The 17,285-nt window shown below is 46.3% G+C and overlaps 1 protein-coding gene across 2 annotated transcripts in view; it reads left to right on the top strand.

Moving 5' to 3' along the window:
• The window catches only part of large2 (LARGE xylosyl- and glucuronyltransferase 2), a 130,075-nt gene that overhangs the window by 55,695 nt on the left and 57,095 nt on the right, over positions 1-17,285 (top strand). Inside the window, exon 1 of one of the 2 annotated variants that reach the window (XM_072379834.1) lies at positions 16,755-16,966. The exons of the other annotated variant lie outside the window; for it this stretch is intronic. The gene's annotated coding sequence lies outside the window, so the exon portion shown is untranslated. Of the gene's footprint in view, positions 1-16,754; positions 16,967-17,285 lie in introns of those variants that run through there. 2 annotated transcript variants of the gene reach the window in all.

The following is a 17,285-nucleotide window of genomic DNA, read 5'->3' as shown; positions in this document are numbered from 1 at the left end:
AATAACCAGAATAAACAAGAAAGATGTAAATAACCAGAATAAACAAGAAATATGTAAATAACCAGAATAAACAAGAAAGATGTAAATAACCAGAATAAACAAGAAAGATGTAAATAACCAAAATAAACAACAAACATGTAAATAACCAGAATAAACAAGAAAGATTTAAATAACCAGAATAAACAAGAAAGATGTAAATAACCAGAATAAACAAGAAAGATGTAAATAACCAGAATAAACAAGAAAGATGTAAATAACCAAAATAAACAACAAACATGTAAATAACCAGAATAAACAAGAAAGATTTAAATAACCAGAATAAACAAGAAAGATTTAAATAACCAGAATAAACAAGAAAGATGTAAATAACCAGAATAAACAAGAAAGATGTAAATAACCAGAATAAACAAGAAAGATTTAAATAACCAGAATAAACAAGAAAGATTTAAATAACCAGAATAAACAAGAAAGATGTAAATAACCAGAATAAACAACAAACATGTAAATAACCAGAATAAACAAGAAAGATGTAAATAACCAGAATAAACAACAAACATGTAAATAACCAGAATAAACAACAAACATGTAAATAACCAGAATAAACAAGAAACATGTAAATAACCAGAATAAACAAGAAAGATGTAAATAACCAGAATAAACAACAAACATGTAAATAACCAGAATAAACAAGAAAGATGTAAATAACCAGAATAAACAACAAACATGTAAATAACCAGAATAAACAAGAAAGATGTAAATAACCAGAATAAACAACAAACATGTAAATAACCAGAATAAACAAGAAAGATGTAAATAACCAGAATAAACAACAAACATGTAAATAACCAGAATAACAGGTTTGAAAGTACGCAGCACATATTAACGCGTTAATGTAAATGTTTGAAGGCGTCATCACAACTTAAACTCGTGCCACAGTTCGAGGTTAAATATAATCGGTGCCTCTGACTCTACTTTTCTGCTGAAACTCGCTGCTTTCCAACCAAATGTGCCTCCGTCCAATTAAAGAAGTTAGCACTTTGAGAGAAACAGTCGGTGGCTGTAAACCTCCAACCAGCTGCTGCGGAACATCTGATGTCACCGGTGACATCATGCTTTCTGTTCAACAGCAGAAAGCATGATGTCACCGGTGACGTCATACTTTCTGTTCAACAGCAGAAGGCATGATGTCACAGGTGACATCATCCTTTCTGTTCAACAGCAGAAGGCATGATGTCACAGGTGACATCATCCTTTCTGTTCAACAGCAGAAGGCATGATGTCACCGGTGACATCATACTTTCTGTTCGACAGCAGCAGAAGGCATGATGTCACAGGTGACATCAGCTGTTCAACAGCAGAAGGCATGATGTCACTGGTGACATCATCCTTTCTGTTCAACAGCAGAAGGCATGATGTCACCGGTGACATCATACTTTCTGTTCGACAGCAGCAGAAGGCATGATGTCACCTTCAGCCTGCTGTTTATTGGGCGCCGATAATCTCAGATAAAAGGAGTTCATGCCGCAGTGCTGATGTGTTGCTGTCACACTTTCTGCTGGAAACGTAATTTCTTGTTGACAGAGTGGCTGAATGAGGCGTCAATAATCAGCGACATGATGGTAATGACTTGGAAGTCTTCCACAGCTCATTGGCAGCCACACGGTTTCTCTCCGACTCTTCACTGAGAAACACTCGGATTACCGGACGGGTCAAAGGCAACGGCTCGTTTCTGTCACCTGTCGCGGTTTATTTTCCGTTCCATGTCTCGTCATTTCCTGTTTTATTTTGAAAAGTCACTGACCTTCTCCTCTCCTTTCAGGTATCTTCCCCTTCCTCCCGTGTAAAGCGTCTCTTTGTCTTCCCTGATTCCCAAAGTGTTTCCACCTGTTCCCCTTTGGTCCCTCATGTGTTCAAATAGTCTGTTTCCCTTGTCTTGTGCCAGTTTGTTGTCTCATTTTGAGCTTCATTACCAGCCTTTTGTCTTGTCTTGAACCCACAGATTCCACCAGCCAGCAGTGCTGTCTTGCTTTGTAATTTATTCTACTTCCATAGCCTTAATATATTTATGGTAACGGTAAGTTTCATAGCTTTGTTTTTCCTCCGTTTTCAGGAGCGATTTCTGTTGTAACCATTCCTAGTCGCCTCCGTTAAAGGAGAGCTTTTAGTTAGTTACATTTTCATAGAGCCTCTGTTTTGTAAAGAGTGCCTTTGTTTTATTCCGCCTCATTTTGAGAGCGTGACTTAGTTTTGTTAAAGTCTTCATAGCATTTCTGTTTTCCTCCCAGTTTGGAGAGAGTTTGTTTGTTAACTTTCCATCATAGGTACGGAGGAGAGCGTTTAGGCCTTTTATAGCAGTTTCTTTCTGCCCTGCAGCGCCGTGATCTGCTGTCTTGTGTTTAGTTTATAATAAAACCATCTTGAAACCACGACCCTGCGTCCTGAGTCCCTCTGGTAAACCTGCGTTTCCAGGTTTGGACTGAAAAAAGAAAAGCAGGAAGTTCTGTCTCAAGACTAAATGCTTTTCAGTCTGAAGAACTTCCTGTTGAAGCAGAAGGATTCATTGAAAGATAAGTGGCGGTTGGACATGTTGAGATCACATTCGTTTCAGGCAAAGGAGGCGAGTGAACCTCAGAAGAAGAGACTCGGACGCCGTCAGAGGTCCCAGCAGCACCCCCCCGCCCGGCCGTCCTCTTCTTCATGGGGAGTGAATGATGAGGCCCTCCAGCTGATCCATCTCCTGCATTTGTTATGACTGCTGAGAAGACTGAAGGAGGGCAAAGAGGCGAACAGAGATTGGAGAAGACACCGTGTGATTGGTACAGTGAAGAGCTCTTATTAATGGGTGTCTTCTGCTCACAGTGTCGACTATCACTGCCCACACAGAAAAACACACTCCTGCCTTCCTGTCAAAGAGATGAATCTCTTGTTGGGGGATTGAAAGAAATGGAGCCGTGGCTCTGCTGGGAAATGAACTCCCAACTATACTTAATCATTTCCCTCCACATCTCCTTGCAGCCTCCTTCCTCTCTGCCTTTCTGTTTCTTTCACACCCTTGGTGCCCTCTGGTAGCCGACATTCGAACTGAAGGACTGTCACAGGAATCTCAAAATCAAACGCCTCTCAGCACTTTGTGACTCACCTGAACGCAGCACAATGCATCAGCAGCACAGGGAGCGGCGGAAAATAGATTCCAGCGCCTGCTGCTGCATAAACGGTGCAGGAATGAGTGAATATAGACTGATGCAGTGACTTATGATGATGCAAAGAATACATAACAAGAGCTGGAGTGCCCTTTAAACACTGCTTCACTCATACTGCAGCGAACCCTCATAGCCCATATAAGAGCTTTCAGAGGGTCATTATTGATCGTTAAGGTTTGACTCGGCCAATGAAAACTGAAGGGAAGGTTTGGCAACAAACATAAATCGTCCTGACTTGTGTTTGCAGACTCATTCCAGGTATTTACAGGATTATCAAAAGCACAACTTGTCTTGTTGCTGTTTGCACTCAGCAGGCAGGAAACGGGAACCACAGCTGCGTTACCGGGGGCTCACACCGGCTGCGTTAGGCAAGGCGACAATTCAACAACAAGCTGATTCAAAGAGCTTTACAGAGACATTAAAACAGAAGAAATAAAAAGCAGGATTTGAAATGTAAACAAAAGAAAGAAATAAGAACAGTAGATAAAATCAGGAGTTAAAATATGATTCCGTTTTGAAACTCAAGCTTATTCAAATGCAGCTGAAAATAGATGTTTCTTCAACCTGGACTTAAATCCTGAGAGTTTCAGCTGATCTGAGGCTTTCTGGGAGTTTGTTCCAGACATGTGGAGCATAGAAGCTGAATGCAGCTTCTCCAGGTCTGGTTCTGACTCTGGGAACTGATAAAGAACCGGATCCAGATGACCTGAGGGGTCTGGGAGGTTCTTACTGGGTCAGGAGGTCACTGATGTATTTTGGACCATTCAGAGCTTTATGGACCAGCATCAGAACTTTAAAGTCTATCCTCTGATGGACCGGCATCAGAACTTTAAAGTCTATCCTCTGATGGACCGGCAGCCGGTGGAAAGACCTCAGAACTTTTTTGGTCTTAGTGTGCACACCGAGCTGCTCAGTCCCCGAAAAGCTCTTCACCATCTTCTGTTCAGGACACTCTTTTGACTGTAGTGACTGAATATTTGTGCACTTTTACTGGATTAATCGTGCGATTAAATCTTTTATATCGTTTATATCTCGGTTAGTTTGCGAGTCAAACTATAAAATAAACCGATATTTGGGTCTCGATTAGATAAGTTTCTGAATGACATCACGCATTAAGATTCGATTAGTAAATTATCCCAGAAATAATGATGTAATGCTGAATTTTTGAAGTCTTTTAAAGTAGAAAAGTGGAAGGAAGAATGTTGATCCAGATACTCGGACGCCTTAGCATCTGCGTATTGATCAGGCGAATGGCTCTGATGAAAGGACGGCGTCCTGCGCAGACCTCAGACCAGCCGATGGCTGAAAGCACGAGGCAGCTGCAGCGTTTGTGTCCTGCACAGAAATAGCAGCTGTGACTCATCACATTAACAGAAGCCAACAAAGTCCAACGGCATCAAAGCGCAACGAGCACACTCTGATCGTGGAGCAGAATAATGATGCATCACGGCAGGATCCACAAGTTCGTGTGTGAGCTTTTCTGTCGTCGGTCCTCGAGCCAACAGTCGCTTACATTTAGTGTCTCAGACACATTTCCTCGAGTCCCTTCTGTTTGATTTAAGACGACTTAGAAAGGAATTTACAGAAGTTTTCATGTGAATTAACAGCAGAAAGATTCCAGTCTGATGGAGAGTGATGAGTCCTCTGTGTGACTTTGCCTGCTGTGAAGCACCACAGAAGAAGAAAGCGTTGGTTTTTATCTCAGCGATCAACCTCTTTTAATCGAGCTCAGACTGATCACTTTTAAGGACTGTCGGGGTAAAAGAATACAGTCACACAAAGTCAGACCTCCAGAAGGTCAAGAAGCGACCTGCAGACATCTTCAGAACGATGGAGATGATTCAGAAGGTCACGGGTGAGCCGTGGGGGGGGGGGGGGGGTCCGAGTCCCTCCTGATCAGAGACGGGTTCTTCTTCTGCAGCCAGGCGCATAAAGCTCACTTCTTACAGATCAGTTTGTGTATTTTATTCACATCTTTTACTGCTCGTGCAGCTTGTAAACAGTGAGGTTAGCTATACAGTTAGCTGTATTCAGCCTGCTGTGTGGGCCGGGTGCTGCTGGTGTGCGTGCACGTGCATGTGCACGTGAGCGTCTCCTGTGCAGAGCTCGCCATGCCGCTGTCGTGTTGCGTTAGCGCTGATGAGCGACAGCCGTGACAGCAGAGGGAGGCTGATTGAGACGGAGGGCAGGGGGAGGCTGCTCGGGTTCACGGGACAGTTGGAGGATGTTTGAGGAATTGACAGATTTATTAAAAAAGAACGATCTGACCTGCTCTGATCCTCACGAAACGCTCAGATTTGGGATGAAAAATAACCCAGACATGAAAGTAACTCCTGCAGAAGAGCTGCATGTTCCTCTCGTGGAGGTCCACCACAGTTCTTCTCCTCATGTTCATGTTTCTGCATTTAGCAGAACGCTTTTATCCAAAGCGACTTACAGGTAGGCAGGTAGGGTAAGGGGGCCTTGCCTAAGGACCCCTACTGGAGGTAATACCTTTCATGCAGGGGATTTGAACCCAGGTCTCCCACATGAGGGTGGCAATCTAACCACTACTATCCAGTTCTTCTCCTCGTGGTTTGTGTCCTGTTCCTAAAACTCTTCCTGAATTACAGTAACGCTGCAGCTTGTTGCTATGACGACGCCAAGCAGGAAACGCGTCTGATGTGTTTTACTCGTGTGGAAACCTGACGTCGTCCATCATCTTCTCACATTCAGAAAAACACTTTAGCGTCATCTTCTCTGCTCGAGCAGCGCTTCTTTTTGGGCTTCTTTCCATTCTTTATGATCCCAGCCAGGACTTAGAGTTCAGCATTCATGGTCTTGACAATATGAGGCCTCTCATATGGGTGATTCTCACGAAATTGCATTTTGACGTTTCTGTAAGGATTTGATCGACTAAACTACTAAAACAATCAACCTTTTGTATTATATATAAAACTATGGTATGTACTAATTGTAGAACTACTGTTCTTATTGCATTTGATGGATTACTTTATATTTTATGACAACATTTCAACCTTAAAGTTCATTACCGTAACGTTTCCGGGCTTTTTATTTTTTTATCTTAAACCCAAAATTATCGCAATACACCCCCATAAATTAATATACATATAAATAGAAAAAATGGTTGGGGTTATACCCTTTAACTAGCAGTTTTATCATTTTGGGCCAAGTATTTGTGAATAATTATTTTCTGGGCAAAATACATGCTTGATTAAATGGCCCCTGGGACCTAATCCTGGGTTCCACAGGATGCATGTCTACAACGTCTCATGCTGTTTGCTCACAACTCTCCTGCATTTGATGTCTTGTCCTCTTTGGCGTCTTCCTCCATCACAAAGATGTGTGATGTCATCGCCCCCTGGGTTTTTCAGCTTCTTCCCTCTCGTCACTCATGGGTAAAATCCTTTGACCCATTTATATCTAACCTGGTGTCACGGGTCCTGTGCATGTAGGGATGTGATGTGCCTGCTTTTCTCTGCTGTTTGAGGCATTCTTTAACAAAAATGGACCCGAACTGTGTTTTTAGTGGAGTGGAGACATATTTGTGATGCCTTTCTGCACTCGTCCATCCACTTGGGTTCAGCCTGAACCCGCCGCAACTGTGAGGAATCGTTCTTTAAAAGTTCCTCTGGGCAAATCAGAAATAAAAAGAAATTCAGAGCATCTGCAAAGACAAAGAGATGCAATAGAAATTGACACATGGAACCCTCAAAAGGCTTAAAGGACACGTTTGCTGCATCTGGTTCATCATCTGTAACAAAACGGCGTTTATTCGCTTCCTGTCGGCCTTTTCTGACATTTAACCAAAGAGCAACTCTGACAAAAGAGAAGGAAACTGTAATTTGAAGTCAATAAATTGCTGTGATTTAGTCTTGAACGTTGAAAAGTTTGGATGCTTTGGCAGAAATGTGCAGAAATGTGCAGTTTGTCAGGAAGGCGCTGACTGTGTGGGCAGAGGTCAGGTCAGAGCTGTTGGTGCTTCTTTATGTCCTCCGCCTCTCAGCTGCAGCTGATGGAGCAGCAGCAGCCTCCAGGTCCTCCAACTGTCCATCCCAGTTCCTACCAAACACACTGAGGACAGTCGGATCTCTAATCCCACCCTGGAGCATCACATCATCTCTTTTAATCCGTCCAATCAGGACGCAGGTGCAGCTGCTGGGAAGCTGCCAGAAAGAAGTGAAAAACCATCATTCAAAAGAAACAAACTTTAAGTAACGAAAATAAGGAAAATATTCTTCAGAGCCATTCAGGATCAATACAAAGAGACATGAATGACTTCAAAACGATGTAAAACAACCACAATGTTACATAATGTAAGGCTTTTAGAGCTTTTATCCCACTGAAGCTTCCACACATTCAGACTTTCTGGAACCTTTAAAGTGTCCTGATCGACAGTTCTGCAGCTTTCTGAAGCTCTTTCAGAGTTTTTCTTTGGACATTTTCTGCTTCTTCCCTCATCTTCAGTCCTTGTTCCTGAGCATTTTCAGTGTTTTTTCTTTGTTCAGCCACTTAACAATGACCTTTGAAGCATTCAGGCAGAAAAAAGGCTCCTAACTCAAGGGATGAACCAGTGTTGTGTCGACACAGAACAGACAACTTAGCAAAGAAGCCGTTTTAAACTGGATCTTTAGGCACTATTGTCACAAAGACACATCATTTGTTCCCATTTCTTTAGCTGCATCTATGAAAAACAGCAAAGAAAACACAGTTTGACAGACAGAAAATAGGATTTCTGCAGCAACAAGGTGATTCCCAAAGAGCTATTAGCTGAAAACTTGGCATATCTCAGCATGGTGTGCAGTGTGTCCTTAAAACATTTGAGGAAACTGGACAAGTGGAGGACAAAAGAAGAAGTGTCAGGCCTAAAAAACTATCTCCAGCAGATGAACAGGATCTGAAAGTGATGTCCTTAAGAAAGAGGAAAAAATCCAGCTGTGACCTGACAGGACCTGAGAGATGCATCTGGACCTTCAGCTGATCCATCTACTGTTGGCCCAAGCCTCATCAGAAATGGTCTCCATGGAAGGGTGGCTGTCAAGAAGCCGTTCTTAAGGAAGGGAAACAGGGAGAAAAGGCTGAGCTGTGCCAAATGACACAAGAAGTGGACTGAAAATCAGTGGCAACAGGTCTTATGGGGGGATGAATCCTCCCCAGAGCCCGGACCTCAACATTATTGAAGCAGTGTGGGATCATCTGACAGAGAACGGAACAAAAGGCAGCCCACATCCAAAGAAGAGCTTTGGGATGTCCTTCAAGAAGCCTGGAGAACTATTCCTGAAGACTCCTTAAAGAAATGACAGAAAGCTTGTCTCAGAGGGTTCAGGCTGTGTTGGAGAATAAAGGAGCTCAGACCAGAGATTCACTTTAAAGCTGCTGAGAACTGAGAAAAAACTCTGTTTCTGCCTCAGATTCTGGGTTTAACTTCATGTTTGAACATGTTTCAGTGAATCTCTGCAGCTTTTTCTCTTTTTCCTCAGCAAAGTCAATGAGGGGGGGGGGGGGGGGGGGGGGGGGGGGGGGGGGCGTGACACGTTTGCACAGAACAGTAAATATGTTCATCGATCCAGAGACAAACTGGTTTTAACCTGGTTAACCGCAGGTTCAGCTGTTCGATGTGAGCAGAGCTCAAATCCTCTGCTGAAACTCAGTCACTGAAAATCAGGAATACCAGAGAAAGCAAACAGAGAAGGGGCTAAAAAAAGATCCCGGGTTAGCTCCTGATATGCTGCAGAAACACTAAAACAACTTTTTACCAGCTTGTTATCTGTCTGAAGGAGAAGAGTTATTTCCAAAGAAAGTTTTATGCAACAGAGTGTTTCTTTAAGTCAAGAATCTCAGCTTCTGGCAGGCGGTCCTTTAGTCATCGTATTGATTGACAGCCCTGGAACCTCCCACTCATGCACAGGTAGCTTTCATAGCACAGGACTCTGTGGGCTCCCTCAGAAACCAGCGAATGCACGACAGCTGGCTGCTTATCGTGGGCTCTCAGCAGGACCTCTGACCCGCTCTGCTGTAAAAGAATCTGCATTGTGTAGGCAGCCGGAGCCGGGGAAGCAGACAGAAGAGCTGCTGAATGTGTGCTCTGCATGATTTATCCAGTGTGAGTGGGCGGGCAGCGTGGAGCCAGAGGGCAGCGTGGAGCCAGAGGGCAGCGTGGAGCCAGAGGGCAGCGTGGAGCCAGAGGGCAGCGCATGTTTACCCTGAACGAGATGGAGAGAGATCCTCCAAAGCTGCCGGGCGCCTCGTGTCCTTTTAGCTTTCCTACGACTTCGTGTTGTTTGCAGAGTTTAGTTTCAAATGAGCAGCTGCTGGAGATGATTCTTCAGTCAAACTCTGGTGCTGAAGAAGCAGGAGCTGGAGTTGAGCGGAAAGTTTCAGGATCTGACGGCGAATCGTGGAGCCGGTGGAGACCCGAAAGGTTTCTGACTGGTTAGGATGCAGATGTGCACGTTTTCCAGGTAAAATCTGCAGCTTCTGAGGCAACATGCATGTGAGTGTGCACCTCTGCAGTATTTACGGCGCTCTGCCGTTTCTGCACGGTCAGCGCAGCCGTCACCTCGCTCCCACAGCTTTGGGAGTTCATCTCTGTGGGAATTTCCCCAGAAAATCTCAGTTTTTCATGTGTGAAAATGGCTGAAGCAGCATCCGGGTTTAAAGTTTTGGAAAAGAAGCATCTGGGTACTTTCTTTCTGGGCGGCGCCTCGTTCAGTTGCCGCCGTTCCTTCCTGTCGTTCTCACGGGCCCAACAGGCGAGGCTCCGCCCGAATCAGCCCAAATCTGCTCTGTTGGTGGCGCTGAGCTGCTGTTCGGCCGCGGTTTGGCTTCAGCAGCGGATTCAACCTCTGCAGACTCTCGGCCCTTTGCTCCACCTCTGCAGACTCTCGGCCCTTTGCTCCACCTCTGCAGACTCTCGGCCCTTTGCTCCACCTCTGCAGACTCTCGGCCCTTTGCTCCACCTCTGCAGACTCTCAGCCCTTTGCTCCACCTCTGCAGACTCTCGGCCCTTTGCTCCACCTCTGCAGACTCTCGGCCCTTTGCTCCACCTCTGCAGACTCTCGGCCCTTTGCTCCACCTCTGCAGACTCTCGGCCCTTTGCTCCACCTCTGCAGACTCTCGGCCCTTTGCTCCACCTCTGCAGACTCTCGGCCCTTTGCTCCACCTCTGCAGACTCTCGGCCCTTTGCTCCACCTCTGCAGACTCTCGGCCCTTTGCTCCACCTCTGCAGACTCTCAGCTCTTTGCTCCACCTCTGCAGACTCTCGGCCCTTTGCTCCACCTCTGCAGACTCTCAGCTCTTTGCTCCACCTCTGCAGACTCTCGGCCCTTTGCTCCACCTCTCAGCCCTTTGCTCCACCTCTCAGCCCTTTGCTCCACCTCTGCAGACTCTCGGCCCTTTGCTCCACCTCTGCAGACTCTCGGCCCTTTGCTCCACCTCTGCAGACTCTCAGCCCTTTGCTCCACCTCTGCAGACTCTCGGCCCTTTGCTCCACCTCTGCAGACTCTCGGCCCTTTGCTCCACCTCTGCAGACTCTCTGCCCTTTGCTCCACCTCTGCAGACTCTCGGCCCTTTGCTCCACCTCTGCAGACTCTCGGCCCTTTGCTCCACCTCTGCAGACTCTCGGCCCTTTGCTCCACCTCTCCAGACTCTCGGCCCTTTGCTCCACCTCTGCAGACTCTCGGCCCTTTGCTCCACCTCTGCAGACTCTCGGCCCTTTGCTCCACCTCTGCAGACTCTCGGCCCTTTGCTCCACCTCTGCAGACTCTCGGCCCTTTGCTCCACCTCTCAGCCCTTTGCTCCACCTCTGCAGACTCTCAGCCCTTTGCTCCACCTCTGCAGACTCTCGGCCCTTTGCTCCACCTCTGCAGACTCTCAGCCCTTTGCTCCACCTCTGCAGACTCTCAGCCCTTTGCTCCACCTCTGCAGACTCTCGGCCCTTTGCTCCACCTCTCAGCCCTTTGCTCCACCTCTGCAGACTCTCGGCCCTTTGCTCCACCTCTCAGCCCTTTGCCCCACCTCTCAGCCCTTTGCTCCACCTCTGCAGACTCTCGGCCCTTTGCTCCACCTCTGCAGACTCTCGGCCCTTTGCTCCACCTCTGCAGACTCTCGGCCCTTTGCTCCACCTCTCGGCCCTTTGCTCCACCTCTGCAGACTCTCGGCCCTTTGCTCCACCTCTGCAGACTCTCGGCCCTTTGCTCCACCTCTGCAGACTCTCAGCCCTTTGCTCCACCTCTGCAGACTCTCGGCCCTTTGCTCCACCTCTGCAGACTCTCGGCCCTTTGCTCCACCTCTCGGCCCTTTGCTCCACCTCTGCAGACTCTCAGCCCTTTGCTCCACCTCTGCAGACTCTCAGCCCTTTGCTCCACCTCTGCAGACTCTCAGCCCTTTGCTCCACCTCTCAGCCCTTTGCTCCACCTCTCAGCCCTTTGCTCCACCTCTCTACCTCCTCTGGTTTAAATGCTGCACCAGGCGGCGGTTACGCTCCCTTGTGGGCCAGTAAATCTGACCTGTGACCCCGTGACAAGCTGGGAAGTGTTGGTGTTAAGCTGTCGGCTCGTCGGAGGAGCGCTACCTGATCCTGACTCGCAGCCAGAGGACAGAAGACAGCAGGAACAACTGTTTTTCCTGCAGTAGATGGAGGAGAGTGTTGTTGACCTGCTAACCTCAGCTTAAGACCTGTTTTTGGGGGTTACTTCCATCTCAGAGGAGAAATAATGATTCAGTTCTTCATTTTTCATTCTCTGCCTCACTTTCTGTCCTGATGTAAGAAACACAGATTGTCCTGTTTCAGGTGAAATGGATTATTCTGGAAGATGTTTAAATAAACCGAAGCTTCTGTTCATTTATGGCTGATATTACTGCTAATTTCCACCTATTTTTACTGGGATCAGCCTCTTAAATCCAGCGTTGGTCTTCCCATCCCTCCCAAAACACGTCATTTCTGCTCGTTGTTTGGTTCTGGTTCTTGGAGTCTGTCTGTTTGGTACCTGAGAACGTTTCAGAGAAAGAATCAGAGCAGTCGGGCAGCCTCTGGGGAAATTTATTAACAGGAACAGCAAAGAAGGGTGTAAGGAAGTCCTAAAGACAGCAGATTATCTTATAGTTTCCATCTGGTGGTTAGATCTCCACAAACATCTTCTGCTGTTGACCTTCCAGAGAACATCTGTGGATCCGATTTTAATCATCTCCAATAAGAAAAGTCCTCTGATTCGCTGCTGCAGGTCTGAACTGTCGTCTGCAGAGTCTTCGGTGAAAAGGAGGAGGCACCATCAGCACTGAGCTCCTCCCAGAACCAAACCCACGGGTCGGCTGTTAATGCAGGCAGAGAACAGCTGAAGCACATTCAACCCGACTGCTGGCGCTGAATTTCGATCATTATTGGCTGAAGTCAAACAGGAAGTGAAGTTTTTCAGTAAAGAGTTGCAGTTCCCTCCTGCTGCCTGTAGGGGGGTCGATGAGAGGCCGGCCCTGTGGGTTTCAGGTCAAACTTCCTCAGCAGGCTTTCTTTCCCCTGAACTGACAGAACCGAACAGAAAAGGCTGCGTTTGAATGTTTTTACACAGAAAGAGTAAAAATGATTCATGTGGAACAGCTGAAAGAAGCTTTGCAGTGAAATAAGACCCCCGACCAGCTCTAAACTGGGCCGTTCAGGGAGGTGAATACTCATAAAAAACCATTCCTGACAACGGATTTAACCTTTTTTTTCACAATATTCACTCCGGATGGATTCAGTGTCACCTGATAACCTGCTTTGGTTTTTATTTCCTGCTCGATACAAACTGTTTTCCTTCAGTTCACCGGTTCCTCCAAAACACAGAAAGCTGTGGAAGTAGTTAAATTTCTAATTAACATGAGACGATACTGGGTTAATATATTCTTTAATGAAGGGATCTGTCTGATGGATAACCGAATATTGTGTTCTTTGCATGGAAGTGGCTGTAAATAAAGGTCTCCAGTTGAGTTGTATTTATGGAAACCGGCTTCATGCTTCAGCTCTTTCGGTTGCTTAATAACAGCAAACAGCACAGCAGCTTAAGACGTGTCTGTAATCTGTATCTGATGTCGGTGAATTTCCCCTGTGACGACCTGCAGAAACACTCGGGGGATCCAGGTAGCTTTCCCACAGTTTACATAACAGGAGGTGATTACAGGCGTTCCTGGTGTGTGGCGCAGAGCTGCCCTGCAGCTATGACTTTAGATGCTGTGTGAGAGATGAGATAAGAGCTGCTGCCGGTTCCCAGGCCCCCCGCTGATCCACTCCGCTGATCTTCATCCTTAATGAAGCGTCTATCAGCAGAGCTTCGTTAGCTCAGGCATGCGGCGTGCTCTGGCTCGCTCTCTGCAGACTGCTGCCAAACCTGGAGGTCTGTGTGCTCGGTAATTGCAGAGCGGCGACTCCCTTATGGTGCATCTGATGATATGAGTTTACCTTCATGCCTCCAGGGAAACGGATGATGCTGCTGGATAAATTCACTCCAAATGACATCACGCTCGGCGTGTACAAAGCGGTTTGCACATGCCTGCTCGTTGCCTGCAGCCTCTCCAGGTGTGCTCCTGTTAAATGGGTCAGAGTTGAGGAGCGTGCACGTTGCAGCTTGAGGAATTCGGCTCGTTTCCTGGACAAGTTACTTATTAAACCAGCAGTAAGTCTGAATGAAATGCAGCTGAAGGCCACGAACATAAACCCCCCAGAATTAAAGTGGTTGTGTGTTAGAAAAAATATAAAGTTATACTATGAGAAAAGCTGCAAGAATAAGAGTTTCTGTGATGTGGTGGGGGGGGGCTCCTCCTGTCTTTCTCTTCTCATAATACTATGTAGCAAGAAAAAGTGTTTTGACTGTCTGAACTCGTCTTCCCATAATATTAAATGCGCCTTTTCCCATAGCATTGAACGTCTCTTCCCATAATAATGAATGGCGAGAACTGCCTTTTCCCATAATATTGAACGTCTCTTCCCATAATAATGAATGGCGAGAACTGCCTTTTCCCATAATATTGAACGTCTCTTCCCATAATAATGAATGGCGAGAACTGCCTTTTCCCATAACATTGTGTGGCCAGCAACCATAAACAATATAAATAGCATTAGCACCATTTTGTTAGCAGACAACTCTGAGCAGCTTCCTGACAGGTTGTGCAGACTTGTCTCTTTCTTGTAAGAAATAAATGTTTTGTGTTAATCGTATCCAGCGACTCTGAGCCTAATTTTGAGAGAATTTTTCTGATATATTGGTCCTTCGAGCCGGATTCTAAATCCTTTCCACCTTCCAGGATCGGAGCTGAAACCGTGCTGAGTCCAGGACTCCTAACTGAAGTCCTCTCAGCAGAGTTTCTGATAGAGATAAAGTTAAGTCGTAAAATGATTCTTATTTTTCATTCATGCGTGAAATCACTTCCGTTCTGAAGACTAACTGAGAACTGCTTTGTTTGAGTTGTTTTTCAGTGAATAATGTGGAGTTTGTGGGGATAAAAGTCGCTTCTTTCAGCCTTTTTTCCGCCCACATGGCTGACTGCTGCGCTAACAGCTGTTCGCTGAGGTTACAGCCGCCTCCACTCATACAAAGTTAAATAAAACACAGTTAATTCTTATTTATACCAGATTCTACACTAATAAAACCAAAGTTGGGGATCATGTTATTACAGTGCTGTAACACATTTATTATATTGCATTTTTACCAGTAGATTGCTGCAGGGATGTTGAAGCAGAAAATAGGAAAATGAATAAGAACTAGTTGCTGGTTCCGCCCACGTTCCTCTCTGCTGGGCTTTGGCTCCGCCTCAAAGCCCCTCTTTGGCTCTAATTGGTTGTTCGAACAAGGTTCTTTGCACAGGTTTTGTTTCACCTTTTTCATCCACTTAAACGCCAATAAATGTCAGAAATAAGCAGCGTAAAGATGCCCCCCCGCTGTGTGTAGCTGCAGGACTGAAAACTTGAAAAAGTTCTTCAGAACAGGACAAAACCAGCATCCGACTGCCAACCGGGTCAAAACCTGACATCAGGGAGCAGAAGCAGCGCCTCTCAGTCGGGAAAAACAGGCGTATAAACGTATAAAGTCGGGTTCGGTTTGAATTGATGCGTCGTTTCAGTGGTTTTCTTTGAGCATTTGTTTCTTTATTGATTGTCTTGGTTTGGACAGACGGACTGATGTCAGTTTGGTGCATGACGGCATCACCAGAACCACAGTTGGGGAAACTCTCTCAGGTCTTTACAGCTGCTGATTTCAGTTCTCTTATCAGTAAAGGCTTCCAGTAGGGGGCGGGCGATGTGACGATATTAAATCATGAAGGATTGCAACGTGAAGACGCTCCGTAACGATCTGTCAAACTGCAGAGATCGTGGGATCGTCTCGGGCACATTCTATAAACTGCAGTTCTATGCTGATGCACCGACGCACCAGACGTGTTACGTCATCAACCTGACCGACCAATCACAGCGAACTACGGGCAGTGACGCGCTTTCTTACCCGCCTCCTTGTTTGTGTGTGTAGCTGCATGGAGAGCCGTGGCTGAAAGCCGAACGGAGGAGCTGGTCGCTAAAAATAATTCCACCTCCATTATATGGAATTGGTTTGGATTTTCCACAACTGATCAAGCGCAAACAAATGTAATTTGCAAAGTTTGCACAGAAACGGTTCACATGTCGGGTGTCAACAGGACAAACCTGTTCAATGACAAACAGTATGCTGAGAGCCAAACAGCGAGGGGCCCGACGGCACCGCAGGGGAGGCAGCAGCTAGCGTTAGCAGCGGCTGGCGTTAGCAGCGGCTAGCATAGGCAGCAGCTGGCGTTAGCAGCGGCTGGCGTAAGCAGCGGCTAGCGTAAGCAGCAGCTAGCTAAGACCAAAACAGACAACCTTAACAGGCATTTAACAAAAACTCTCCGTATGACAAGTCAAGCAAGCGATGGAAAGAGGAAACAGAAGCTGTTAGCTTATATCTTGCAAAGTATCGTACCGTAGAAAAGGAGGCGTTCAAACGCCTGCTTCAAGTATTTGACCCGCGGTACGAGCTGCCCACCGAAAATACTTCTGCAACACTGTCTGTTTTTCACTTTTTAATTTAAGATTGTGATAAAATCGAAATCGTGATCTTATTTAAAAAAAAATCGTGATATTTTTGCCATATAGCCCCACCGCTAACTTCCACCACTGAACGTGTGCCTGAAAGCAATGAAAATCACCAGCTCTGCGCCCTGAATGCTGTGTTTATAGCACTACTTTTCTTTGGAATGCGTCGCATCGTTGGGATTAAAACGAATGAAGAGAAGATGAATGAAAAAGCGATGCTGGAAACAAAGTGACGAGGCTGTAAAGATCCTGGCCTCCGGGATGCATTCCACGGCTTAAAAGAGTCTCACAAAGCTTCTCTGTTACTGTCCTGACGGCATGAAAGGTGACACTGCTCCTTTCTCCCGGTTTTCTCCTCTTTCCACCTTTCTCCTCCCACCTCTCTGAGGGAGATGGGCTGAAACCGGAGACGTTTCCTCGGAGGTGGAGGCGACTTCTGGTCTGTTTGTGCACGAGGAGGAGGAGCAGTGGGAGGAGAGTCGGCAGAGTGAAGGAAAGCAGGGCATGAGGTGGAAGAACTGGGACAAAAGTCTGCAGAGAGGGAGAGAAAGGAACCGGAGTTTATTGTCAGAGCTGAAGAGCTCTGAAAAGAGGAGGATTATGTGAAGGAGGCAGCACACTCGGCTCGTTTCATTCGGCTGAACTTGGACTCGTTACCACATGCTTGGATCACAGTGAGCGTGGGACAGGAACTTTCCAGGTAGGACGACGGGGCAAAGGTCGCCGCCGCCTCCTTTTCTGTTTGTGTGTGTTCGGAGGGCTTAAGTTCTGTTTTTACTCGAGAACAGAAAGTATGTTGATAAAAAGCTGAAGAGGTGTGGGAGAAGATGCTCGGTGCAGTGAGATTAAACCCACCTTCAGCCCGGTGATCCGGCTCAGCTTATTTCTGATCACTACCTTCACATCTATCTGTTCACCGCACTGCAGGAGCTGCTGGTTTCCTTCCTTTAGATTGGACCTCTGGTGGTTTCTGTTAATGTAGATTTGTTTGATCTGAACTTTCTGGTGGAGGCTGTTTC

This window comes from Leuresthes tenuis, unplaced genomic scaffold (genome assembly GCF_036924035.1).
Source record: "Leuresthes tenuis unplaced genomic scaffold, fLeuTen1.0.hap1 SCAF_2, whole genome shotgun sequence".
In the NCBI taxonomy this organism is placed as follows: domain Eukaryota; kingdom Metazoa; phylum Chordata; class Actinopteri; order Atheriniformes; family Atherinopsidae; genus Leuresthes; species Leuresthes tenuis.
This window is presented reverse-complemented; position numbering and strand designations above follow the sequence as displayed.